This window comes from Notamacropus eugenii, chromosome 2 (assembly GCF_028372415.1).
Source record: "Notamacropus eugenii isolate mMacEug1 chromosome 2, mMacEug1.pri_v2, whole genome shotgun sequence".
NCBI classification, from domain to species: Eukaryota; Metazoa; Chordata; class Mammalia; order Diprotodontia; family Macropodidae; genus Notamacropus; species Notamacropus eugenii.
The window spans coordinates 275562891-275590218 of record NC_092873.1 but is presented as its reverse complement, the minus strand read 5'-3'; the positions used below and the strand labels follow the sequence as shown (position 1 = coordinate 275590218).

At 36.6% G+C, this 27328-nt stretch overlaps 1 long non-coding RNA gene across 1 annotated transcript; it reads right to left on the bottom strand.

Moving 5' to 3' along the window:
* Positions 1-1461: 1461 nt before the first annotated feature.
* LOC140527284 (uncharacterized) lies at positions 1462-25460 on the bottom strand. Its single transcript, XR_011974747.1, has 3 exons — positions 25223-25460; positions 10352-10437; positions 1462-2184 (listed from the first exon to the last, which is right to left on the bottom strand). It is a non-coding gene; the product is annotated as an uncharacterized lncRNA (long non-coding RNA).
* Between the last annotated feature and the right edge of the window lie 1868 nt (positions 25461-27328).

Below are 27328 nucleotides of genomic sequence, written 5' to 3'. Positions count from 1 at the left end.
AGTAACTGTGGAGGAACTTCAAAGAATATAATTCCCTTGTGAGTTACTCATGTAGCTATTTCTAACTTCTGGTTAGATTTTTGAATCCAAAAATTCCAGTGGGGGGGGGGGGTATGAACAATGTTGTTGATTTCACTGGATATAGTTCATTGATTTAAAAAAATTAAGTAGAAAGTATTGCAATAGTCTGTGATACTACTGTGTGATTTATTCTATTCTTGCAAAAATGTATTAGTTTGGAAAAGACATGAATATTTTTCAACTTTCTAAAATACATTTTTTTGTGAATTTAAAAAATATGAACAATGAAATCTGAAGAAAAACAGAAAGCATCATATATGAAACTGTGAACTTTTGTTGATTTGTTTTCTAAAACATATACTTGAGATGCTTTGAGTCTTGAGTCCCTAGGTACTAAATTAATACAAATAGGGCAAAAATTCTTATACAAGTTTGTTGTATGACCTCTCATGAACCAATGTAAGTAATTGATAATTGTTTTTAGAAACTGCGAAGATATCATATTCACTGAAGAGCACAATTTGATTCAAGTGTTCATGAATATTTTGTTATTTAATTGTGGGATTTTCAAAATTGTCTTGAAAAAAAAAATAAGTGATCAAGGATGGTTTCCCATGTCAGTTCCTTATACTGGTATTTTCAATGTCTCTAATCCAGCATAGGTTTGTTCTGCAGTGGGAAACTATTGATTCCACCTATAAAAGGGACAGCTTAGATGGCTTCACTAGCTCTCTGCTATATATTTCAGCCCATCCACACCTCTCAGAAAATGTGTTTCCATGGTGGCACAGTGATTCCTATTCCCTCGTCTCAAAATGTTTCTTTTCTTTAAAAAACAGTATATAATTTCCTTTTTCATAATGTTTTAAAGGTCACCCATTCATTTGAACACTTGTATTGTGCATAGTGAGTACATGGGATAATAACATGATACGAGGGATGTTAGCTGGAAGAAAGGAAATAAAGAATGGTGGCTGGTGATGCCAAACACAAACTGTCCTAGGAATAAAGCCACTTTTACTGTGGCAGTATCTTCATCTGCAGAGTTCAAAATAGAAGATGAAAATTTCCATTGTTAAAAAATATTTTTTTCAAAAATAATTCCAGGATTTTTATAGAGATGTACACTATAAGGGTAAAATATTGCATCATTAATTTTGCCTCTTATAGCAGAGGTGAAATTTTTATTTTAGTCCTGATTTCCTATCAAGAACCGTTAAATGATCAGAATGAGTTCCTGGCAGTACAAGGATCACTTGGTTGGTCAAATATGACAATGTCAGATGGCAACTTCTGTTCTTTCATTGTTCCTGTCACACAATCCCATCTCACTCCTAACAATAATACTTTATTTCTTCAATTTCATGATCTCATTGAGATGAACCATAATACCACTTCTATAGATCCCAACCCATTCACACATTTTAATCTTATGCACTCTTTTAATGTTCAAATCTTTTATTTTATTTCATTAATAGGAATTTGAGTAAAAAGTCTCTTTTACCTTTATTTTGCTGTTTCTAGGCAGTCTGACTGAATTGCTATGGCATCAAAGAGGTGGCCAGTCTGGTCCAAAATGCCAAAGAATCTCTGTTATTATTGGGTTGGAAGAGAACAGAACTTTTCCCTCTGATAGTTCTTCTAGATCTAGTAATAACATGAAGGTCTAGACTTCCCCTTACTGCCTGCTTTAATAATTGAGTTGAAGTCTGGGATCTTTTAGAGGGCCAAGTCACTACTATTAGTGGTGGCTTAATGACCTCAGAAATTCTGAGGCAGAGTTGTCTGGCAGAGAGTGGAGGGAGATTAAGCAGATCAAGTCCCAGAAGCTTCTGACTCCACTGTTCCATCTGGTCCTGTGGGGAGAAAATTGGGGAAGGTGTCTTTTGGTATGAAATGGTTGATGTTCACATCTCTATGGATTCCTCTGAATCTCCGGAATCTTGGGCTACAAAAGATGTAAAGATAGGAGATGCTTGAAGGAGATGAAGTGACATTCTACCATGATGGAACCTTGAGTCTGACAGGCTGCCAGAGACACAGAATTCATTGGCTTTTCTTCCAATGCCATTGCAGACACCATCAAAACCACCTCTACATTGCTTCCAGGTCTCCCAGACTGTAGGGCCCAAAGACCAGGCTGGAGTGACAGTGCTCTGAAGTCTGAAAAACAAGGATGTAGATCAAACATGAGAGTAGGCTGAGCCCAAGGAACCTGAGAGGGTCCAATAGCCCATCTCCTTTTTGTGTTGTCTCAAAGACTTTTGAGGAAAAGTACCCATTTTGTGAAATTGTTATCCATAATCATTTATATGCTTTCCATTGAGAACCTGTGCAATATGTGGGGAAACTTTTCTCTTTAATCTTTTAACATTTCATGGACCACAGTGCCATGCTCAGATTGCCCATACCTTGTTCTAATTATAGAGCTTTTATTTTCTGGTGCTTGATGAGATTTTGATGTCATATCTCATGCATAAATTATCTTTGTAAAATCCTGGAGCTTACCTGTAATCTTTTCATTGGTATTTTGATTGCTCTTTGACCACCTGAAATTTTCCCTCATCTTCAGTCTCTTGGACACCATGATTCACTGCCATATGTAATCAATAGGAGATTATGGATATTAGTAAAATGGGATTTTATAATAGAGAGGAATCTGGAATTGTTGAAAACACTATGTAATTTTCTAAAGCAATCTGTACCATTGGTAGTCTTCTACTCAGTGGTAGGACCAACTCATTGACCACGGACAGGGCCTACAAGAGATTCATGAATTGGTGGGATAACTCAATGGGCTGTTCATATAATCAGAATCTGAGTAAAATGAAGTCATCCACTTGGATTTTCTATATACATTGCCAGGCTTACCTCTTAAAAGCAGCCATACATATCAATAAGGAGGCCTTATGGTGTTCTAGAGCTCAATTAAATCAGCACAGCATTATTCACATGTAGAAAGATCTCAAAATCTTCACCATTAATTTGATATGTATTTATATGGAATCCCACTTCCACAAAGAATTTGTATAGGCATTTTGTCACTAGAAAACACTTTGACGAGAATATGCCTCACTGATCTGTACTTTATATGTTATCTATATTCATAGTCTCACTAAAATAAAACCCCTTATCACTGTGACTCTTCTATCAAACAATCATATTATGTTAGCATATACAAATGAGACACTTTGAGGAAGGAAAAGCTTTAAGAGGGATGTCATAGTGGCTGGAGGGCTAGACTTGGAATGAAGAAGACCTACATTTGAATCCCATCTCTTACACTTATAAGCTCCATGATGATGGACAATTAGTCCCTCTGAGCCTGGGGCTTCTCACTGGTAAAACAGGTTTATGATACTTAAAGTACCTACATCTCTCAGGAATCAGAAGCAGTGAAAAAGCATGTGAAGTCCTCTACATGCCTTAAATACTAAGTAAATGTTAGCTGTTTTCAATGCTACTATCATCATCATCATCCTTATTATTCTAGATATCCAAAATGGACTCTTTCTGCAAAGTACTCCAAGAGTGCTGTAGTGAAAAGATTGTCCTTTACTTTCAAATACATTCTCTTCATTGGAGTGCAATTAGAAGAATGAATAGATACCAATCCTTATTACACTGAGAGAAGCAGAGCTGGGTAAAATTTTTGAAATATAAACATCAGAGATATGACAAATCTTAAAAAAATATATGTTTGAGTAAAGAACTTGAAACATTTCAGACCTAGCAAGAGAAGTCTGGTGTAGAATGGGAAAGCTGGAGATTATAGTGTAGAAATTAAAGAAATATGGGCAAAATTTTAATAAACAATGAACTCTGCTAGGACAGGAAAACAGAGGAGTAGGATCTGAGAGAATAGATAAGGAGTGGGATTTATCACAGGAAAATATACTTTAACTATGGAAAACTGATTATGAAAAGGGAAAAAGAAAGCAAGACCCAGTGACATGGGCTTGGACTAGTTGAAAAGGAAAAGGTGAGAGGATTAGAATGAAATTATTTCATTCCCTTTTCCCATCTCCACTTTATTTTTCATTTTGAACAGATGGGCAGGGAGCCAAGGGAAAAAAAACATTACACTGGAATATGATGGAAGGGAAATCATACCTAACAATTATAAAAAATGAATGTGACTATGATAAATTTGCCTGTAAAACAGAGGGATGCAGAATGAATATAAAAGCAGACCAGTGATTGTTACTTTAGAAGGAAGATGCTTAAAACATAAAGACTGGTACAGAGTTATAATGAGGGGTTGGAGTGTTATGCCTCATCTAAGGGGAGAAAACAAAGCATGTCCATCATAGTCTCAAAGTAAGAGTAAAAAAAAAAGCATATGTTGTGAATTGACAGGATTTGGGAATCAATTTGTTTATAGGGGCGGTCAACAAAAATGAGAAGTTGAAGATGATGACACGTTTGAACCTAGGTGACTGGAAGGATGGTGGTACCCTCAAAGGTAATAGAGAAATAGGAAGAAAGGAGGCATTGGGGGAAAGATAATGAATTCATTTCTGGTCATGGTGAATTGAAGATGTCTATGAGACATTCAGTTTTATAAGCAGTTGGAAATGTGAGACTGGTGATCAGGAAAGTGGTTATGGTTCGATAAAAAGATGAGAATCTTCTGCATAGAGGTGATAATTAAATCCATGGAAACTGAAGAGGTCATCCAGAGAAATAGTTTAGAAGGAGAAGAGAAGGCTCAGGAGACCAGCAAGTATTGGGTGTGACAACACCAAAGGTAACTTCAATAGTAGCAATTAGACAGTTAAGGAAAGAATCAGGAGAAAACAGTATCTTAAAAACTTAAAGAGAAGAGAGTAGCAAGTAGAACAGCGTGATCAATAGTGTCAAAAGCTTCAGAGAGGTCCAGAAAGATAATGATTGTTAAAAGGTCCTTTAATTTGGTGGTTAAGAAATCATTGATAATTTGGAGAGAGCAGTTTCAGCTGAATTGATGATGCCAGAAAACAGACTGGATAGTCAGAAAGAGTAAAAAAAAAGCAAGGGAGTGGAAACACCAGAGACATGTTTTTCTCAAGCAGTTAAGTCATAAACTGAGGGAGAAATACAGGATGTTAGCTAGTGGAGATGGACTGATCAACTGAGTGTTTTTCAAGGATGAAGGAGATGTAGACATATCTAAGTAGCAAGTAAACAGCAATTAGAGATTAGAGAGAATATGGATGATAGATTGGGTCATCTGTTTAAGAAGATGGGATGAAATGGTATCACTTGGACATGTAGAGTCATTTGCCGTGTTAAAAACATGGCCATTCTTCACATGAGATAGGGCTGAAGGAGATAGTAGGGGGAAGAAACTGATGTGACATCTAAGCAATCTCAGAAATAGAAATTTAAAAAGTCATACATATGTACTTTAAAAACAATATTTTAAAACATCTCTTCTTTGTCTATGCTTTTTAAGAATTTTTAGCAAAAACAAATGTTGTACTTTGATAAAAAGCCTTCCCCCCCATATCATGTGGTTTGGGGGTATTTTGTTTTTGATTTAATTAATTATTTGTCTACTGTAAAATTATTTATAATTTTTCTGGGTCCTAGTATGTGTTTATAATGGCATTATACAGTAGCAAGGTATAAGCATAGTCTTTATACTCTCATTTAGAAGACACTGTAGATCTTTTGGATGTGGTTTCCTTACTTTATTATTATTTCACTTTAAAAAAAAAATCAATAATTTGCACTTTTGATTGGTTGTAGTTCTACCACTTTGTTACTATGCTATTCCCCTAAGCACACTTATATTCCTGCTTAACTGCCCTTAGTTGCAGTACTTGAATTTTAATTTTTCTTTCCTTTTATTAGTCTAGTTCTCTTCCTCTTTAGACCCTTCTCTTTCTCCATTTAATTATTCATGTGGTTCAAAAATCTTCACCCCTCTTGAAATAATTATAATCAATAAGCATTTATGGAGCGCCTACTATGTACTAGAGGCAGCTAGATGGATCAATAGATAAAACTCTGGATCTGGAGTCAGGAAGATATGAGTTTAAGTCCGGCCTCAGATACTTACTAGTTGTGTGACTCTGGGCAAGTAGTGACTAATCATTTGCCTTAATCAAATTGTTGTGTTTGTCCATTCTAGAAGAGGGTCATGACATCAAGATGATGACATGGCTTGCAGTTGACTTTGATTTGAGTGAAGGAGGATTGCCCAAGTTCACCAACCTCACTTTCTTCTCCTGAGTCATCTGGGTCCAGTGGCCTGATATTCATCAGGATGACTGGAGATGGCTCAGGGTGAAATATGAGACCCTGACCCTTTCAGGCTACGGTCTTATCACATTCTCACTTTGAGTAAGATACACCCATTCAATGAATAGGCTTCTTTAAGTAATTACTGAAGGAATAAAAGAAGCAATTGTAATCTTTACTGGTAGGAGGATAACTCCCATTGATGAGATCATGTATCCATCAAAGGACTGAATTATAGGTATCTAAAAGGTCAATATGAATATTTATGCATCAAGGCATTCAGTGATTCACATCTGTGTTTACTTTTTGAATTGGAATAAAATTATGTGAGTTTCTAAATTTGTGACTATAACCTCTGAAGTCTTAAAATCCCTTGCAGATGTACTTCAATTTATGTAATTGTTATGTTCATGAAATTTTATTTGTAATTCTAATTTTTGCAGGTTGAATGATATTTTCTCATTGATTTATTGGCATAATACCAGAAAATTTTATCTTTATTTGTGATTCATATTCAATTACTAATTGTTCTTATTTTATTTTTTTCTTCCTTGGCCTCTCTAGGTTTTGTCAAATATTTAATGCTCTATGTAGCAACATTTAGATAAGCCAGAGAATTTCTTATTTAACAAAGCCCTTTGGAAATCTGAATTCTTTTTTTTTTTTTGAATGCAGTGATTCCCCCCATATCTTATCTAGTCTATTAGTATGGGTTTTCACATATCCAATCAAGTGAATTCCAAATAGCATTTTAAAATGAGGTAACTTACCTGATTTTAAATACCTGTGGTATTTTTAGAGGCTAACCATATTTGTTGAGTTCAAAATTTGCATGCACACTGCAAATAATTACTGACCATAGTGTATTTTAGAGTGTAATTTCAAAAGTGTAATTGAATAAGGTTAATATCGTGTTCATGCAATACTGTAGTGAATTCTATTCAAAGGAAGAAGATACTTTAGTTCTAATAGGTTTTACAATTGTTACATATGTTTCTATGGCAACCGCTCTCTTTTTATCACTCTAGCAGCAGGTTATAGATCCAGAGGCCACTGGGAAACAAATGAAATATTCATAGATTTCTTACTTAACAGTAGCTCCAACTACTTTATTCATTTAAGCTCACATTTCTTTGTAAAATGTTATGAAAGAAATATTTTCTTCTGATTAATCCACACTCAGAGTGTGGGGTGGGGATTATACAGACATTGGGGAGAGACTGTGTCTTTTCTATGGTTTATAAAGCATCCAGTGAATTGTCAGCATATTATAAATAGCAAAGAGCTTTAACACTGGAATATTTAATGAAATTTTGATGTCTTGTAGGGCACATGTGCTAGTGAAAAAAGTCAGGACTTCTGAGCTAGGAGGATGGTCAATAACTGGACAAGCTCAAGTTGAGGGACAGGAAATAAGAGGAAGGGTTAGTGAGCTGTACCCATAAGAAGAACAGGTCAAGAAAAGAGAGGCTACACCCTTGTTACCTGGCTCTCCACTCTAACATAAGCCCCATAAAAAACATTCTCTCTAGTAGCCATATCCAGACTGAGCCATATCCAGCCTGAGCCATATCCAGCCTGAGAGATCATAACATAAAATTAATTTTGAGAGAGTTTAATGGAAGCTCTTTGTTGAAAGACAAAAAAACCCCCCCAAAACCCAAGCAAAATAAAACCTGTTATTTGGTTATTTAAATCTCATACTTGTTAATGTGAATAATAACCCCTCTTTTATTTATGCCAGAAGTTGGATTAATCAGTGGATTAAGTGTTAGACTAGGAATCAGAAGGAACTGAATTCTAATTTTGCCTCATACACTCACTAGCTGTGTAACTCTGGGAAAGTTACTTAACCTCTCTCAGACTTGTTACCTTCTCCATAAAATGGGGTCATGATAATACTGTCTCACAAGAATTGTTGGCAAGTTGAATGTAAATCAATTTGCAAAACTTGAAGTACCATATAAATGCTAGTTGCCATCGTTGTCATCCCTCTTGTCTTAATGAAACAATTATAAGGGTACATTTGAAGTTACACTACCCCCGCTGCATTTATCAGGTAAGAACACATCTCAGTTACTCAGTAGATATTAACAACAGCTTAAATTCTTTTACAGGTGTGAGAAAAAGTGTTTTGATAGGCTAAAGTATTTGATCACACCCTTTTGGCCCGTATTGACCTATCTGGAGTAAGAAATTCCACCATTTGGGAGTAGAGAAGAAAGATAGGAGGTAGAGGAAGAATTGGGGAGAGAGAAAGATATACTCCTAAGAAAGAATCACTGGGGGAAGGGGGAAGAGTTCACCTTGACCTGAGCCAAGATCTCCCCCTACTCCACCTCTCCAGCACACACTCTACTCCTTTGCTGGAGGAGGACTTTGTGATCTTCAGTGGACTAAGAGGACTTTTTTCATATTCTCATTGAAATCACAGCATTATTCCTGGGGCAACAGAAGCTGGTGACCATGTCTACACCATGATATAAGAGCTTATGGAGAAAGGTGGAGTCAAGTCTCTGCAAAGAGCCCTCAAAAAAAGCTACACCGTACCTCAGGGTAACAGCTTGCAGACTTCAACAAAGTACTTCTAGAAGCTTAACCTTTAGTCACATAATGGTCTCTAAACTTGAGCCCATGTACCAGCAAGTACGTAGACACATTCAGGATGACCTGCTGGCAGAGGTTCTTAAGTCTGCTTTTCTAAAAGGAAAGCAACTTTTGAGGTATCAATAATCTTCTTTAATTACATTTACTAACAGAGAAAATATAAGCAGAGAAATAAAGACCAACAGATAGGGTTTCCAACTGTCTCACCATCAGAGATCAATGGACAGATCCAACTGTCTGACCATTACATACATACATAGTTACCAGAGAGAGAAGCACCAACATTTAGGTTTTCAAAGCCAGGGGTGGGGGGGGTGGGGGGGCATGGCTACCCAGAGTCTCATCTGGTACATGACCCTTCTTCCAAAGAAGCCCCTCAAAGCAAAATCTCACCTCAGAATGTGTGTATACACACAAGCACACACACGCACACTTTTCAGAGCCAGAGGGCACTATGACCCTCTTGACCCAGTGCCTCATTGAAAATTAATAAAAACTTCCTTAAATGGGCTCCAGGTGAAATCTATTAATGGAGGGAGAGATCTTTAACTCTTACATAATAAGCCTCCCTAATCAAGCAACTCTCATTAACATTACAGTCCACTTCCCCCATCTCTACATGTATTGAAGGAATAGTGTCATATAATTTTAGGAGGGTATTTTGCACCAACTGTTCATAGTATATCACCTTAGCTAATACCCCTTTCCAAAAGTAAATTAAGTTGGGCTGACTAATTGATGTCACTGATAATCAATAAAGGGAAAGCACACCAGTGATGGCTTACATGCTAATGCATCAGAAAGATGATCTTCAGCTCCTTAGGGTTACAGAGAACCCATCAAGGATGTAATAACCATGCACTAGGGAATCCAACTTAGTTCAAAAGGGAATTGAGATAGTAGCTCCATGGAATGTACTATTTAACCATCAACATAGCATTTGAAAGACCTAACATCATGGATTTATAAATGGAAGAGACATCAGAAATCATTTAATTTCCTCCTTGACAAATAAGGAAACTGAACTTCGAGGAATTTGAATGACTTCTCCAAGCTGGTGCTTACAGTGAACATCAGAAATGGGATTTCAACACATTTTCTGATTCCAAAGGTAGTGTTCTTTCTCCTCCTGCATTATTTGGGTTTTGTGCATACCCCTGCATATATGAGATATCTTCATTCCAGATTAAAATGGCTTTGATTTTCTACATCAATTCTTGACATGAGAGAAGTTAAGAAGGGCACATAAAAAGTTCTCAGCTCACCAAGACTGATTAAAAACAAGGCATTACTCTGGGAGATATAATCATTTAACTTATAGATGATCAATCTTCTAAGTGTGAACTTTCCCATTTGTCATGAATCAACTGAAACTTGCAAAGCAATTAACCACAGATCATCAAGGAGTCATTACACAATTGCAGTTAAGGTGAGCCCTTTTTTAAAAATCACATCTATATTTTATACCTTCAAAGGATTTCACAAAACTGTATACCTTGAGGCATTCACCATTCCAGTTGTGACCTCTTCATATCTAATTCTCAGTCCAGGGAACAGCCATAATGTACCCTCAGGTCATGTCTGAAAGGCAAAAGTTGTTTAAAGACAGCATGTAGCAGAGAGACAGAGACATATTTCTATTTCTTACTTATCTTTGAATTATAATATTGGAGGACTAGAAGAAGATCTAACTTCATTGGTTATCAACTGATTGCATGCAAAATATCTTACCTGGAATGTATACAAGTCTGGTAATCCAATCATTGGTTTTTATTCTCAAGCTGAAATAGTAAATTGGTTCAATAAAATACTGTCACCTTGGCTTTATTATTTACCCGATACCTATCTACTAATAGAGAAATTGCTTTTAGAATGCTATGCTGCCTGTCATAATGCATGACCTCCTTTGTGTGCTTGAAAATGAACGTGGATCTTCTCATTATCCAATATTTACAAAGTAGATAGGCAGATTTTTTTATTCCTTCTGATATTGTTTTCCTATGAGCATAATGAAATCGCTGTAATAATCAATAAATAGCTGGATCCCAAAGGGTTGTGAAGATAAACAGCAATAATGCTAACAAACTATATACTTTGTTTTATCTTTGTGTGATAAAAGTCAGATTTAGTGGAATTTTATATTTTTGTTGAAATGAAAAGTTGTGATATATAGTAAGTGCCTAGAATTTATAGAAAACAGTACGTGCATAGTCCTTTAAAAGGATTTTGGTTTAGGATTCAAGACCAATTTCTGTGACGCAAGGAATACTTGTACAGAGCCTAATGAAAAAAATAGGTGCTTTGTTGGGCTTATGAAAAAGAAATTTTTAATTAGAGGAGAAGATAAAACTTCTTTGTTTAGAATAAATTTATCAGATAGAGTAAACTTTAAAGAAATTAAATCAATATGTTCTGATTCCCCCAATTTGCACTCTCATTCACTAGTTGTTCCCCCCAAAGTGTGACAATACCACCAGGACACTAGGGCTAACTCTGAATGGCTTTCTTAACACTATGGTAGTTCATAAGCCCTCCCCTTCCAAAGCATGCTTCCCACTGATGATAAGCTAGTAGATTAATCAGCTTTTAGTTAAGGCATTTAATAAGTTAGTATAATAAGAACATTCCTGGAAAGTACACTGCCAAGGTAAGTGAACTTATCCACAGCATTCAGAACTTCTCCGTGTGTTGTAACGCATTGAAAATGAGGTTGATGCGTGCATTGCCAGAGCTAGCTCAGTGTTTGGAAGGCCCCAAAGAAAGATTTGGGAGAGAAGAGGTATTAGACTGACTACCAAACTGAAGGTCTACAGAATCGTTGTGCTGACCTCATTGTTATATGCTTGTGAAACATGGACAGTCTACCAGTGCCATGCCAGGAAACTGAATCACTTCCATTTGAACTGTCTTAGGAAGATTCTGAGGATCACCTGGCAGGATAAGGTACCACACACTGAAGTCTTTGCTCAAGCTGAACTGCCAAGTATTCAAAGTATTCTTCAGAAAGTGCAACTCCGATGGGCTGGCCATGTTGTTTGAATACAAAACATGTGTGTGTTTGTCCTTCATTGCTGAAGAAGACCATGCCATCAGAGAAATAATGACATGACTTGCACTTCACTTTGTTTTGAGTGAGGGAGGGCTGTGCAGGTCATCAGCCTCACTTCTCCTCCAGAGCCATCTGAATCCAGGGACCAGATATTCATCAGGATGACTGGAGATGACCCAGGATGAGGCAATTGGGGTTCAGTGACTTTCCCAAGGTCACACAGCTAGTGAGTGTCAAGTGTCTGAGGTGAGATTTGAACTCAGGTCCTACTGACTCCTGCACTAGTGCTCTATCCACTGCATCACCTAGCTGCTCCCTGAATGCAAAATGTATGCTTGCCAAAAAGACTATTTCATGAAGAACTTGCATGGGGCAGGCGATCACATGGTGGCCAGAAGAAATGATACAAGGACACTCTCAAGAACTTTGGATTTGACTGTGCAACACGGAAGACACTGGCACAGGACTGTTCAGTACAGCGTGCCCACATAAGAAAAGGTGCCGTGCTCTTTGAGCAAAGCAGAATTGAGACAGCACAAAGTGAACGCAGGATGTGCAAATTTCAGATATCCACCCCAAATGTTCAAATGGACTATCTGTGCCAACCTGTGGTAGAGCATTCTGAGTTCGTATTGGTCTGATCAGCCAGTCAGACACACTGAAATTTCATTTTACAATGGTGATGCCATTTTGTTCCTCTGAGAAGACAATAACAATAATAAGAACAGTTGATATGAAACATACCGTGCTCCCCCCCCCCCCCCCCCAAATACACACAGGTCCATAGAGAGAGTGGAGTACAATAATAGTAAGGCACATTCAAACTTAACAAAAGACAAATCACAACTCCTGGTACTGCAGGTCCTGTTGAGTCTGTGGCTGGCATTTCTCCCTTCCTTGAGGAGTCACAATCTCTTAAGTTGCCTCCTCCTTCACATGACTCTCTTGATTTGTTTTTCCTCAGATGCACTTCTGATCCTCAACTTTAATGCTTTCTGGTACAAGTGAAAAGGTCTGCCTTTTCAGCTCTTGAATTTTCAAACTCCTAAGCTTGGAGGTTTTTACTGGTGAACTGGAGAACTCCTAAAATAGCCTGTTTTTATACATAGTCCTAAAAGGTATGGTTGATTCTTTCAGTCAATCACATCATGCCTTTCTTGAGAGAGTTGGCACCATAAAGTACAAAGAGTTTATTGACGCATTACAACCTTATCATGTGTGATTATGTTGTGTGATTTTGAGAAAGTTCTTTGCCATTTACTCTCTCAATTTTATTGATTCAATTGAAGCATCCAGGTTTTTTGTGACTATATTAATTTAGGTAAAAGGGGAACTTCCTTCCCCTTTCCATTAAGATATTACTTGACTTAAAAGTGGTATAGTGCTAATGAGCACAGCTAATACTCTGAAGGCTGTCAGTGCTTATCACTTGAATGGGAGAGATTCTGTCAATAAGAAAGAATAAAAACGTCCTGATTGACTAAACTGAGATCAGGGAGAAATTAGCTTTCAGAAAGTAAATTCACACATATAAACTTATGGCTTTTATTTTATTTTTTTTTGTATATTTGATTTATTTATTTTATGTATTGCTCATTTAATTTCATTATCAATCATCAAGTCAACATTTATTGAAACTATTAAGACTGAAAATGGAGTAAATATTGCTAAGGAATCTATTGTTTCTATATTACACATATAGGCAGCTGGGTGGTACAGTGGATAGAGCATCAGTGCAGGAATCAGGAGGACCTGAGTTCAGATCTCACCTCAGACACTTGACACTCACTAGCTGTGTGACCTTGGGAAAGTCACTTAACCCCAACTGCCTCATCCTGGGTCATCTCCAGTCATCCTGATGAATATCTGGTCACTGGATTCAGATGGCTCTGGAGGAGAAGTGAGGCTGGTGACCTGCACAGTTCTCCCTCACTCAAAACAAAGTCAAGTGTAAGTCATGTCATTATTTCTCTGATGGCATGGTCTTCTTCGGCAATGAAGGATGAACACACATAGGAAAGGACACACAAAAAATGTAATGGTAACATGAAAAAAAATAAAATTCCTAGAAATTCCCAAAAGGAAATCTGAACAATCTCTGAAAAACCATGAGAAAACAAAGAAAAGGGAGTTTCAACAAAATAAAAAAAAAGACAAAATATTCCAGAAATATTGAAAAGAGGATACAGTCCACAAACATGCAGAATTCAGAGAATGCCACTAGGAAGATACGAAAATGTAAGACAAATAATAGAATTTCAGAGTTATATGGAACCTTATTGGCTATGTAGTTCTCCCCATTCCTCAAAACAAGCCTGTCTATAACATTTTTGCTCAGGCCCTCTGAGAGAATAGCTGCTACCTTTCTAGATATCTCTAATTGTTGAGAGTTGTTTCATTATTTAAGCCTAAATTTATCCCTTTACAACTTCCACATATTGCACCCAGGAAAGTCCTTTGAAGACACATGACATCACTTTAAGTACTAGAAGACATCTATAGGAAGATGGATTTAAGCAATTTTCCCAATTCCCAAATATAAAGGTAGGGAGGGTAGACTTTTAGAGGGCAATTGACTACTTCTCTCTTTAAAGTTCTATCGTTGGATAACCATGAAGGCCTAGTGTTTCTTTTTCTGTCACCAATGAACTCCTGTTTAATGTATTCCCCCTCATGTCAATCAACTAGTTAACATGAATAAGCTTTTCCAAGAAAGGGTAGCAGAGAAGATGAAGAGAAGTTACAAAATATCCCCCAAATAGAGGGTATACTCTTTCCTCTGGAGGCACATACTGTATCCCTGGGCTCAGACTTAAAAAAAGGCAAATATGTAGGGAAAATGTGGGATGAATGGTGCACACCTTGGCATTTCTGGCCTTGGAAGTGCTTTTATACCTTTGAGAAGTCCTAATCTTCCTGCTTGAAGTTTTAATGGACAAATTATTCCCTTGCTCAGATAGGCTGGCTCCTTCCGTGAAGTGGATTGTGAAGATATTGATTTACCTACGATCAGGAAAGAATATAGGAGGGAAGAGGAGAGGAAGGGGGTGAGGGGGAGAAGGAGATAGGAAAGAGGATACCAGGCATTCTTAAATATATGGTGGCTGAGTGAGGGAATGCAGCTTGTCAGTTCTGTCCCTCACTTAGTTGTCTTCCACATTTAAAAGTCACTAGAGAAGAGACAGAAATCATCCACTCAAACCTTTTGTATCACACTCAGTTCTAGTTGAGTCTCTACAGAATCCTTCTAGCTCTTCAGCCAACCAGAGACTTCTGATCATCATATAGCACTAGCCCCTCAGTTACTCAAGGGTGGAAACTGGCTTTTGAAGCTCCACATTTGAATCAATAGCTAGCAGAGAATATGATGTATGCTCTCTATAAAGCCATCAGGAAGGGTCAGACTATGAATGCTTTAAGGACTGGGCCTATACTGGGCAGTACCTCTGTACTACAGCTTCCCTATGACTTCTGAGTCTTCTCTATGATAAAAGTCCCCCATGGCTTTCAATCAGCCATAACACGTGATGAAACCAATCTCTTTCACTATCCTCTTTGCCCTTTCATGAAAATTCTCCTGCCTATGAATGAACTTATCAATATGTGTTTCCATAAATGAACATAATAGTTGTGGTCTGACCAAGATGGAGAACAGCAGGATTATCACCTCACTAGCCCTGGACTTCCTGCAACCTGAGATTATATCAGCTTTCTTGTCTCAGCTTGTACTAAGACAGTACTCTGCAAAACCTCAGGATTTCCCCCTTCCCCAGACAAACAGCTGTCTGATCATGATCCCTCCATTGTAGACCTCTTAAGTTGACCTTTTTAAAAACCTAAGTATAAGGTATTACACCTTTCATTATGAAATATCACGTCATTAGTGTCAATGGAGAAGATTCTTCTCCACAGGAAAACCTGCTTTTCCTTGCACTAGATGTAGAAAGGTGGCGACAGTCAAACTCAGTAGTGTCATAGTGGTGGCAGTGAGGTATAGTTAGAAGATTCCCTGAACATGCATTTGATTTCTTGATACAGGCTATTAGCTTGTGTTGTGATGCTAAACAATATTCTATTGGAAAGAAAACTAGTATTTGATCATTTGATGATTATGAAGTAGTGAGATATTATTTTTTACCAAGTTTTTAGGTGAATTGAGAGGATTATGCAGTGCCCTGGTATTTAGCAGTAAGTTCAGGTTTTCAAATCCAGTTTCTGGGCATTCTTTGAAAAAGAAAGGTGAATGTTAATGTAGTGATACAGGACACAGTAGGTGCTACTTTCTATAATTAATAGTATGAGATATGGGAATTTTGCTTAGTGTTTTTTCTTTGTATTTTCCTTTAGGTCCTTATGTCTAGCCCATAAAAGAATATGATTCTAGGGGGAGGAGTAATAGCATAGCTTTGCCAGCACTCTTCGTGCAAACTCAGCCAAATATCTCTAAGAAATTATTATAAATAAATTCTGGAGCTTCAGAACCCACAGAATGATGGAGTGCTGCAAATCTCCAGCCCAGGACAGCCTGAAAGGTGGCTAAGAAGAGTCTATCACACCACACTAGGAGCAGAGTGCAGTGCAGCATGGGCTGCCCAGCAAAGATGGGACCTGAGAAGGTCTGAGAGGAGGAGGGGACTGAATCTCAGGCACCTGTGGTGGTTTCCAGACTTCATGACCCCAAAACACCAAGGACAAATTGGAAGGTCAGTGGAAAAAAAACCAGTGGGACCTGTGTGAAAGTGTATAATGGTCCAGTCCCAGCCCCAGGGCAGTAGAGGTGGTAGAGAGCCCAGCTGGGAGGGAGGAGTCAAAGGTAGCAGCAGGGCAGGGGCAGTGGCAGCAACTGTTTCTGGAGCTCTAGGACCACGGATTGTTGGGGGACGAGTGGCTGACAGTACATACCCTCATCCCTACTGCAAGCAGAGAACTACCTTAACAAAGAGCTCAAAAGTCAAGTAAATAGCTGGGAAAATGAGCAAAAACTGGAAAAATATCCAGACTATGGAATCTTGCTTTGGTGACAAGGAAGACCAAAACATGCAAACAGAAGACGACGAAGTCAAAACTTCTACATCCAAAGCCTCCAAAAAAATACGAATTGGTCTCAGGCTATAGAAGAGCTCAAAAAGGATTTCGAAAATCAAGTAAGAGAAGTACAGCAAAAATTGGGAAGAGAAATGAGAGTGATGCCAGAAAATCATGAAAAATGAGTTCATTCATGCTTGCTGAAGGAGACCCCAAAAATGCTGAAGAAAATGACACTTTAAAAAATAAACTAACCCAAATGGCAAAAGAGATCCAGAAAACCTATGAGAAGAAGAATACCCTAAAACGCAGAATTGGCCAGAGGGAAAAGGAGATCCAAAAGCTCACCGAAGAAAACAATTCCTTACAGATTAGAATGGAGCACATGGAAGCTAATGACTTTATGAAAAAAATCAAGAAATTATAAAACAAAACCAAAGGAATGAAAAAATAGCAGACAATGTGAAATATCTCACTGGAAAAACAACTGACCTGGGAAATAGGTATAGGAGAGAGAGTTTAAAAATTATTGGACTACCTGAAGGCCATGATAAATAAAAAGAACCTCGACATTGTCTTTCAAGAAATTATCAAGGAAAACTGCCCTGATATTCTAGAACCAGTGGGTAAAATAGGTATTGAAAGAATCCACCTATCACCTCCTGAAAGAGATCCTAAAAGGAAAACTCCTAGAAATATTGTGTGTGTGTGTATGTGTGTGTGTGTGTGTGTGTGTGTGTGTGTTTGTCCTTCATTGCTGAAGAAGACCATGCCATCAGAGAAATAATGACATGACTTGCACTTCACTTTGTTTTGAGTGAGGGAGGGCTTTGCAAGTCACCAGCCTCACTTCTCCTCCAGAGCCATCTGAATCCAGTGACCAGATATTCATCAGGATGACTGGAGATGACCCAGGATGAAGCAATTGGTGTCAAGTGACTTTCCCAAGGTCACACAGCTAGTGAGTGTTAAGTGTCTGAGGTGAGATTTGAACTCAGGTTCTCCTGATTCCTGCACTGGTGCTCTATCCACTGTACCACCTAACTGCCCCTTAGGAATATTGTATTCAAGTTCTAGAGCCCCCAGGTCAAGGAGAAAATATTGCAAGCAGCCAGAAAGAAACAATTCAATATCGTGGAAATATAGTCAGGATAACACAAGATCTAGGAGCTTCTACATTAAGGGATTGAAGGGCTTGGAATATGATATTCCAGAAGTCAAAGGAACTAGGATTAAAACCAAGAATCACCTACCCAGCAAATCTGAGCATAATACTTCAGGGAAAAAAATGTTCATTCAATGAAATAGAGTACTTTCAAGCATTTTTGATGAAAATACCAGAGCTGAGTAGAAAATTTGACTTTCACATACAAGAATCAAGAGAAGCATGAAAAGATAAACAGGAAAGAGAATTCATAACAGACTTACTAAAGCTGAACTGTTTATATTCCTACATGGAAATATTATATTTGCAACTCTTGGGACTTTTCTCAGTATTAGGGTAGTTGGAGGGATTATATACATATAGACAGAGGACACAGGGTGAGTTGAATAGGTAGGGATGATAGCTAAAAAAAATAAAATTAAGGATTGAGAGTGGAATATATTGGGACAAGAAATAGAATGGGGCAAATTATCTTACATGAAAGAGGGAAGAAAAAGCTTTTTCAATGGTGGGGAAGAGTGAGGAGGTGAGAGAGAAAGAGTGAACCTTACTCTTGTTGCATTTAAGTAGGGAATAACATGCACACTCAATTTGGTATGAAAATCTATTTTATACTACAGGGAAGTGAGGGGGAGGGGATAATTGAAGAGTAGGAGAAGATAGAAGGGAGGGCAAATGGGAGGAGGGGGTAATTAGGAGTAAACAATTTTGAGGAGGGATAGGGTCAAAAGAGAGAATTGAGTAAATGGGGGGGCAGGATAGGATGGAGGGAAATATAGTTAATCTTTCACAGTATCACTGTTATGGAAATGTTTTGCATAACTACACATGTATGACCTATATTGAACTGCATGCCTTCTCATTGGTGATGGGTGGAGAAGGAATAAGGGAGGGTAGTTAGAACTCAAAGTTTTAAAAATGAATGTTAAATTTTTTTTTTTTACATATAACTGAAGATATACAGGCAATGGGGTATCCACTTACAGAAATATTAATTCATGAAACAAGGAGCTTGGCGTGTTGTGAGAAGCTCTGAACTTGGAAATAGTGGACTTGGGTCAAACCTAGATTTGACCACACTCACCACTTATGCATTAACATGGAAACTAATTCCCTCCCTCTGTCCTCAGTGTCATTATCTACAAAGTGAAGGAATTATGCTAGAAGTTTTTCATGATTCCTTCCTTCTCCAAGTTTATATGAACTGTTTCTCTTTCTCATTTCTTTTTTACTTTTGTACATATCCTGTTCCTTCATTTGTGGATATAATATATTAAAATACTCTTTATTGTCTTAATGCTCCTTAGTTAAGGTTGGAATAAAAAAAAAGTTATCTCCTTACAACATGCAAACACTGAAAATTGCTTTTTTCACATAATATGGATTAATCTTCTCAGACTTCTTTAAAAATGAATGCACATGTTAAAAATCTAGCTCTTGTTTTCTTTATTCAATAGGAATGTTTTAAATTCCTCCTTCCTGCTGAAAATTCATCATTTTTTCATTGTTTGTTAAGCATAGCTTTACAAGATATGCTATTTTGAGGCACAAAACATTTTCCCTTGCTTTGTAAATAACATATTCCAGTTTTTTCTTTCATTTATAATGGCAAATGAATAGTCTTTCATGTTCAAATTGTTTTTCTGTGGCATATGAAGTGTCCTCCTGCCTGCTTGCAAAAAATTTTAATATAATGCTGAAGGTCTGCATCTTTGTGATGACACTTCTGAATGACTTGTACATCTTTTTATCACCAAATACGAATTTTATTGATCTGTACTTTGTCCTATTTCCAATACTTCTGGGAAATTTTCCTATATGATTTTAATAAGTATGGCATTCATCATTTTTATCTGGGAAAATAATTCTTATGATTATTTTTATCACTTTCTGTCTTTAAGGTCAATTCCATTAACTTTTAAGAAATCTTAGGAGTTTTCAATATTTGTATCTTCTGATTTTTGTCCTGATATATTTTCATATCTTCAGTTTTTGATTTCTGAGCCTACTAATATTTTTCAGACTAGTTAGATTCTCCTTTTGTATGTTCTAGAAAAAAATATTTGAGAATTTTAGTTTCCTTTCTCATTCTTTGTTTTAATAATTTTGTTGAACTTCTAAACAACTCTGGAGGTGCTTTCAGTCACTCCCTTAAAATTTCTGCAATATTATTTTGAATCAGTTTCTTATTCCACACAATATTTGCTAATTGCATTAAGATATTTTTTAGTTGCAGTTATTTACTCAATAATTTTCAATCTCTGCTGTTTTTCTTTGGGAGAGTTGTCTCATGATAAATTCTCTCATACACATAGAAAGCAACTTAGAAGTCATCTAGTCCAACTCTTTCATCTAGTAGATGAGGAAACTGGGACCCAGAACAATTGTGACAGTCTACAAATTACACAGGTTTGAAGAGTCAGAAGTGAGATTTAAATCCAAATCCTCCAACTCTAAACCTGGTGTTCATACCACTACACCATTCTGTCTTGCTGCTTTCCTCCTCCTCCCTTTTAAAAAATTATTCTTTTATGTTATGTTATAAATTTCTTGCTGAATCATCAATCTTTCTCAACATCTTTTTCTCATAAGCTGGTATGTGGCAATGTCTCCTACTATATACTTTATAAATGATATTTCAAAATCTCATCATATGACTTTATACCTATCCTTTTGTTAATTTTTACTTTAGTTCATTTAGCCCATAGTTTTAGTCTTAAAAAAAAAAAAAAAAACAACATTCAGCATACTGCCATTTATGCTTATCAGATATACCAGGGGTTATTTCCAAATCTAAACATACTGTACAATATCTAAATGGAAATCCTGTTTATTTCATCCAAAGTATTATCTAGTACTCCCAGATTTTCCCATATGCAAATATGATAAACATGCCATCTGTGCCTTCATCCAAGTAATTGATAAAAATGTTGAACAGCATACTGCCAAGGACAAATTACTGGAGAACCTATGTACCTTCAAGTTTGATACAAATTTGATTCGAATCTATGTCCCTTCAAGACACTGATTTATTAATTTGATAATGGATGTCTCATCATTCATCTTGTTCCGAATTCAGTGAACTGCATTATCATTTAGCCGATATCTCTTCATTTTGTCCATAAGAACAACTTGAGACTTTGTCAAATGGGGTTTGTTGAATTCAAGGCATGTTCTACATTAAGAATTCCGCTGATCCACAAGTATGGTAACATGTCTATTAAATAAATTATTCTACCAACACTTTTTCTTGGAAAAAAAAGCCTTGTTGCCTCTTAGTCACCACCTTTTAAAATCAGGGGATGAGCTTTTCAGTGTCTATAAAGCGGTCCAACATATTGTCCTTCTCATAACTACTTTTGGGTCCTAAATCTCACTTATCTTGGATTATATTTGTAGGACAGTATGTGTCACATGAAACAAAGCGTCCAAGGGACTTAGAATTGAAAAAAGGAGAACAGAGGGTGGTGTGTGTATGTGTGTGTGTGTGTGTGTGTGTGTGTGTGTGTGTGTGTTGTGTATAAATATGTAGTTTAGTGATTCCCAGATATTGAAGTTCAAGTTCTGGTGGATGGAATAGAATGTGGCCAAAGTGTAGGCAACATTGTTTAATTGCTTCTGCAAGTGATCAGCTAAAGATGTGGGAAGCAGAAGCAATAAACATTTTTCTGGGAGCTTAATTTTCTTTAGTTCTATCTAATTTTTCAAAAATCTCTTCTACGTGCTAGATATACAGATATTTAATAATTTCGAAGTGTCACGTAATTCTTGGTCACCAATTTGTATCAAGTTCAATAACAATATCTTTACAGATTTACTGTTGAGACATTACTGAGCAAGTTCAATTCATCTGGATTTTCATGTCAGGAGCCAAGTTTAAATAAAATATATTTTGGATACTCTACTTATGACTTAATCCCTGCCTGCCTTAACCTTGTGTACACCTGCCAGCATAATGCACTTGGCCATTACAAGACTGCAGCCATTTGGCACAGGGCCAACTGATAAAAGGAAATGTTTCTGAGCCAATTAAGTTATCAGAGTGCAGATTGCACACCTAGTCATGTTAAACAAATGATTATGTGACTTACTTGGTCCCCAGTTCATTAACTCACATTCACCATAACCTAGTCCATGACTTGTATCAAGGGGAGGCTGTGAGTTTAGCTCTTCTTCCAGGACACTTGCCTTATATGCTCAAGGGCTCAGTCTTCAAACCTGCACTCATATTGACAAGCTGGGTCCCCATAGAGCATTCCCCACTTCTCACTTCAGGATTCTGGAGGTAACCCTGTGGATAATTGGGGAATTCTAGTCACCCATGAACAGTCAGACTTAAGTAGCTTTGAGGTTTTTTAAGCAGGTAGGGTAAAAACAGTTACAAAAATAATGTATAGTTCTGTTACTGAACTATGTGTTTTATATTTTTAATAATATTTATATTATTATATAATATGGTATAATTATGTATTATTATATAATGTAGTATAATTATATAATTATAAAATATAATAAATAATATAATATTATTTAATATAAATTTATATTTTTTTTAAAAGCTAAGTTACTTCTTTCTTTTTGTTTTCATTCAGTTCAATTTCTAAAGTAAGGTGGAATATAAGACCCCCCAAGTTCCTTTCCAGCCCTAAATTTATGTTTCTATGACTCTTCTACAACATCCTAGGTAAGTGATTATCCACCTTTTACTTTACAGCTTCCAGCAAAAGGAAACCCACTCCATCCTACAGCTATATCCTTTCTGTTTCTGATCAACTCTAATTTTGTGTAAGGACTGTTCTCTGCTTTGTGTTAAGCCTACATTTGCCTCTTTTCAACTTCCACTTATTAGTTTCTATTTCTGCCTCTATGGTAGAACTTTAATCTCTCTTTCAGAAGACCACCTTTCAATTATTTGATAAAAATTGTCACGTTCCCCTCAAGTCCTCTCTTTTTCAGGCTAAGCATTTCCAGTTCCTTCAACCAATTCTCAAATGGCATGGCTTTAAGGTCCTTCATCAAGCTGCCTACACCCCCTCTCTTTATGGTCTCTATTTCATCAATGTCCTTCCTAAAATGTGGTACACAGAAAATGCATTCCAAATAGTGAGACTAACACCTGATTCCTGGAAGTTATATTTTATTTAATGCAGTCCAAGATATCATTAGATTTCTTGGCTGATGAATCATAGAATTGATTCATCTTGAGTTTGGAGACTACTAAAATTCTCAGGTTAATAAAAGGAGCTGTCATATAGAAGAAAATATTCCATATTATGCTGTGAAGTTGATTTTTTTTAGTCATAGTAAAAAAAACCTTGCATTAATTTCTACTATAATTTTTAATTATTATTTTGATAAAGAACATTAAAACTAATGTTCTAGCCCAACAAGATCTTTTTGGATCATGAAATTGTCATGCAGTGCATTAGTTGCTACATTGTCCTTCAAGTTTACTAACAAAGAGTGGATAATTCTACTGTCATCAAGCTTTTTGGACTCAGATGTTCCCATTCCAGAAAACTCACTTTTTGTAGATAAATAGGAAAGGAGTTTCTTTTCTGTATGTAGAGTTCTCAATATTCTATAGATGAATGTATTACTACACCACCCATCTAGTAGTGTGACTATTACTTAAAAATAGAAAAACTAGCCACAAAATCACATAGTGGAATAGAACTATCCAGATAATTACTTCAGCAGTCAGGACAAAAGGAAAAGCAAGCACAAAAAAATAAAAGAAGAGCCCAACATTAGAAACATAGCTTCCTTCGCTTTGAAGATTTAACGAGTCCAGAAGCAGAAGCTACTTGCTGAAAATTCTCTAGCAATGACTTTTCTTCTTTTTTTATGGTGTTAATAAAACTTTGCAGAAATTTAATTTGCTTTGCAAGTCAGTAAAAAATATTATTAAGCACTTTCTATGTGCCTTGCATATGAAAGGTCTACCATTTCATCCACATTTTCAAGGATGTGATGCATACAGTTTGTTTTGCTTTGGCAATTCTTTTTCTTAAATTTTACTTTAGACTCAAATACCAGAACACAAATATGGAATTGAGACAAGAAACAAAAACATATCATAAAGTTAAATATTGGAACTTAAATAATAAAGTAAGAAAGGAGGAAAAAGCATGTCATGTGTCAGCAGAACATAAAAGAGGATTAGCAATTCTTAATGAAGTATAAAAAGTCTTCAGTCATCATTGGATCATGTACAAGAAAATGAGCCAATTTGAACAAAGTAAACTTTTCCCCCCATTTGTGATGTTGGAGGTTAAAATACAATGAAGTTAGTCCTTGAATTGGTCTCCCTAAATGGCTGCCTTCTCCCAGCAGGGATTTATTTGCAATCTCCATTTGCATGACTCAGGTTTAGTATATTAGGAGGTGTTGAGCACATTAAACATTAGAAAACTGAACTCATTATCTTTCCCTCCACTTTCCTATTATTCTTGAAGGCATGACCAATCAGTCACTTCTGCAATTTCATTGTCATTGTCAATTCTCCACTTTAACTTAGCCCACTTAGCCAATCAATTGCTAAATCTTTCTAGTTTTACCTCTACAGCATCTCTGACATACGATTTTTTTTTCCTCCTACTCACACAGCCACCACCTTAGCCCAGGCTTTTATTACCTCTCATCTAGATCATTGCAATAGTTTCCTAATTGGTCTCCCTACTCCAATTCTCTTCCCACTCCTGTTCATGCCACATTTTGCTCCCAAAGTAATTTTCCTTAAACACATTTTGGACCATAAGGCACCCCTATTCAAGTAACTCCAGTGACTTCTCCTTAGAGAGAGGAGGAACCAGGTTAGAATTCTATCTGCTCCCATAAGTATTGTTAGTCAAAGGGAACTAATTTTTAGGCTCAAGATACATTCTTGATCTTTATTTCTTAATAGAGAAGGAGGGAGTCAAAAATGTATATCCAAGGCTTAACTTCCTTCCTGCCAAAGGTCAGTTCCACAATGAATACACACAGCAAATAACAAGTAAACACCCATTTATCTAAGATGATAGCAAAATGGAAAAAAGAAAATCGTATGCATTTGAGAATATATACCAAACAATACTCTCCCTTTGGGAGTGAGATAGCTTAATCAACAGAGTCCCAGATCTTACCCAAGATGAGATTTTTTTGGAAGTCTCTAGTGTAGGATAGAGACGTTAGAGACTATCAATTCCTCTCTGTGTCAGATTCTTCTGAGTCTTTTCCTCTCCAGAGCCCTGAAAACAGGTTGGCATGGTGTGTCTTATCTCTCAGTGCTGGAAGCGCAAAGAGTCTAAATCTCCCTTTCTTTATATCTCTCAATAAACCTGCCTACCCCTCATGCAGGTGCAAAGAATAACCAATCTCTTCTAATGAGGAAAGAGTCTTTTACAATTGAGTCTTTGAGCCAATGGATAAAAGTGATCTAGTTTGATGGTGAGAGAACACCTTTTTTTAAAATAAAGATTCTCATGAATGAGAAGCTTATAGGTTAAAGAATTAGAGTTCAATGAAATGCAATTCAGTAGATGCTTCTTTGTCTTCTTAACCTCCCATCAACTCACCTAGCCTTATATCAAACTATTCCTTGTATATACTTTGCAGTTGGCCAAAATGGACCATACCAGGTGCTTTCCCAGGTCTATATGCTCATATTATCCCTATGTTTGGAATTAACCCTTCTAATAATTAACAATTGTTTACTGTATTATAAAACATAAACATTATAACATCCTAATAACATGATATAGTTTAATGATCTAACAATTAATCTATAACCATAGAATCTCAGAATTTGAGAGTTGAAAGGTTCCTTAGTGGTCTTCTAGTTCAAACCATACATGAAACAAGCTGCCATTATAACATACTGACCAAATTGTTGCCAGTCTCTCCATGGAGAGCTTCAAGAAGTCAGAACCTGTTAACTATTGAGACAACTCATTCTACTTTGGGTCATTTGTAAAGGTTAGGAAGGTTTTATTTCTCACCCTGATAATCAAGCCTAAATTAGCTTCTTTTCAACTTCCACCTGTTGCTCATTGGTCTTCCCTGTGGGCTAAGACTAATGTCAGACCCTAAGGGTTTCTCTCCGTCCTCCATATAACCCTTCAAATACTTGAAGACAGGCACTGCATTTTTCAGGACAACTAGGTGGTGAAGTGGTTAGAATACAGGGCCTGAAATCAGGAAGACTCTTCTTCATGAATTCAAATCTGGGTTCTTTAGTCACTTAATACTGTTTGCCTCAGTTTCCTCATCTGTAAAATGATCTGGAGAAGGAAATGGGCAAACCACTCCAGTATCTTTGCCAAGGAAACCCTAAATAAGGTCACAAAGAATTGTACATGATCAAAATGACTGAACAACAAACTGTGTATTTTCCCCTCCCCTCTAAGATTTCTCTTTTCTAGGCTAAACAAGTTCCTTCAACCAATCCTCATGTGATATAAGTTCAGAATTCTTCACCAGTTCATTTATTCTTGTTTGTCTACCCTTGTCTGGACATTCTCAAGATTACTAATGTCCTTTTTAAACTGTGGTATCTAGTACTTAACATAATATTCCAGGTGAGAATTGATGAGAGCAAAATATAGTATGACTACAACCTTCCTGATGGAAGAAGATAAACCTTTCAATACAGCCAAAGATCACATTCAATTTTTTTTGTCTGCCACATCCCTCTTCTGACTCACATTAAGTTTCAGTCTGCTAAAATCTTGAGATCTTTTTCAGAGTAACTCTAATCTAGTCGTTTCTTCCAACTCATATTTTTGAAGTTAGTATTTTGTACCCAAATGTAAGACTTTACATTTATTGCTAATGATTTTTTTTAAAGTCTCAGATTTTATTAATACCCACAAAATACAATTGGAGAACATCAATATCTACTGATCCATGTATTTCCTTTTCTTTTTTAAGAAAAACCTTTTTATTGATATACATTGTTTTTACATTACAAACACTTTCAGATTGCCTCCACTTCACAAAAGTTCTTTGTATCAACTGGATTTTGTATTTAGACTCAGTTTAATGCTAGCCTATCAAGATTTTTTTAGATTTTTATCCTATCATCCACTGTGATTAATATATTTCCTAGTTTTGTATCACTAACAAATTTGATAAGCATAATGTCTATGCTTCCAATCTGAGGCATTGATAAAAAAAATGTGTAAGGCCAACACAGATTGCAGGGACACTTCACTAGAGACCTCCTTTCTGGTTAACTTTGAACCATTAAC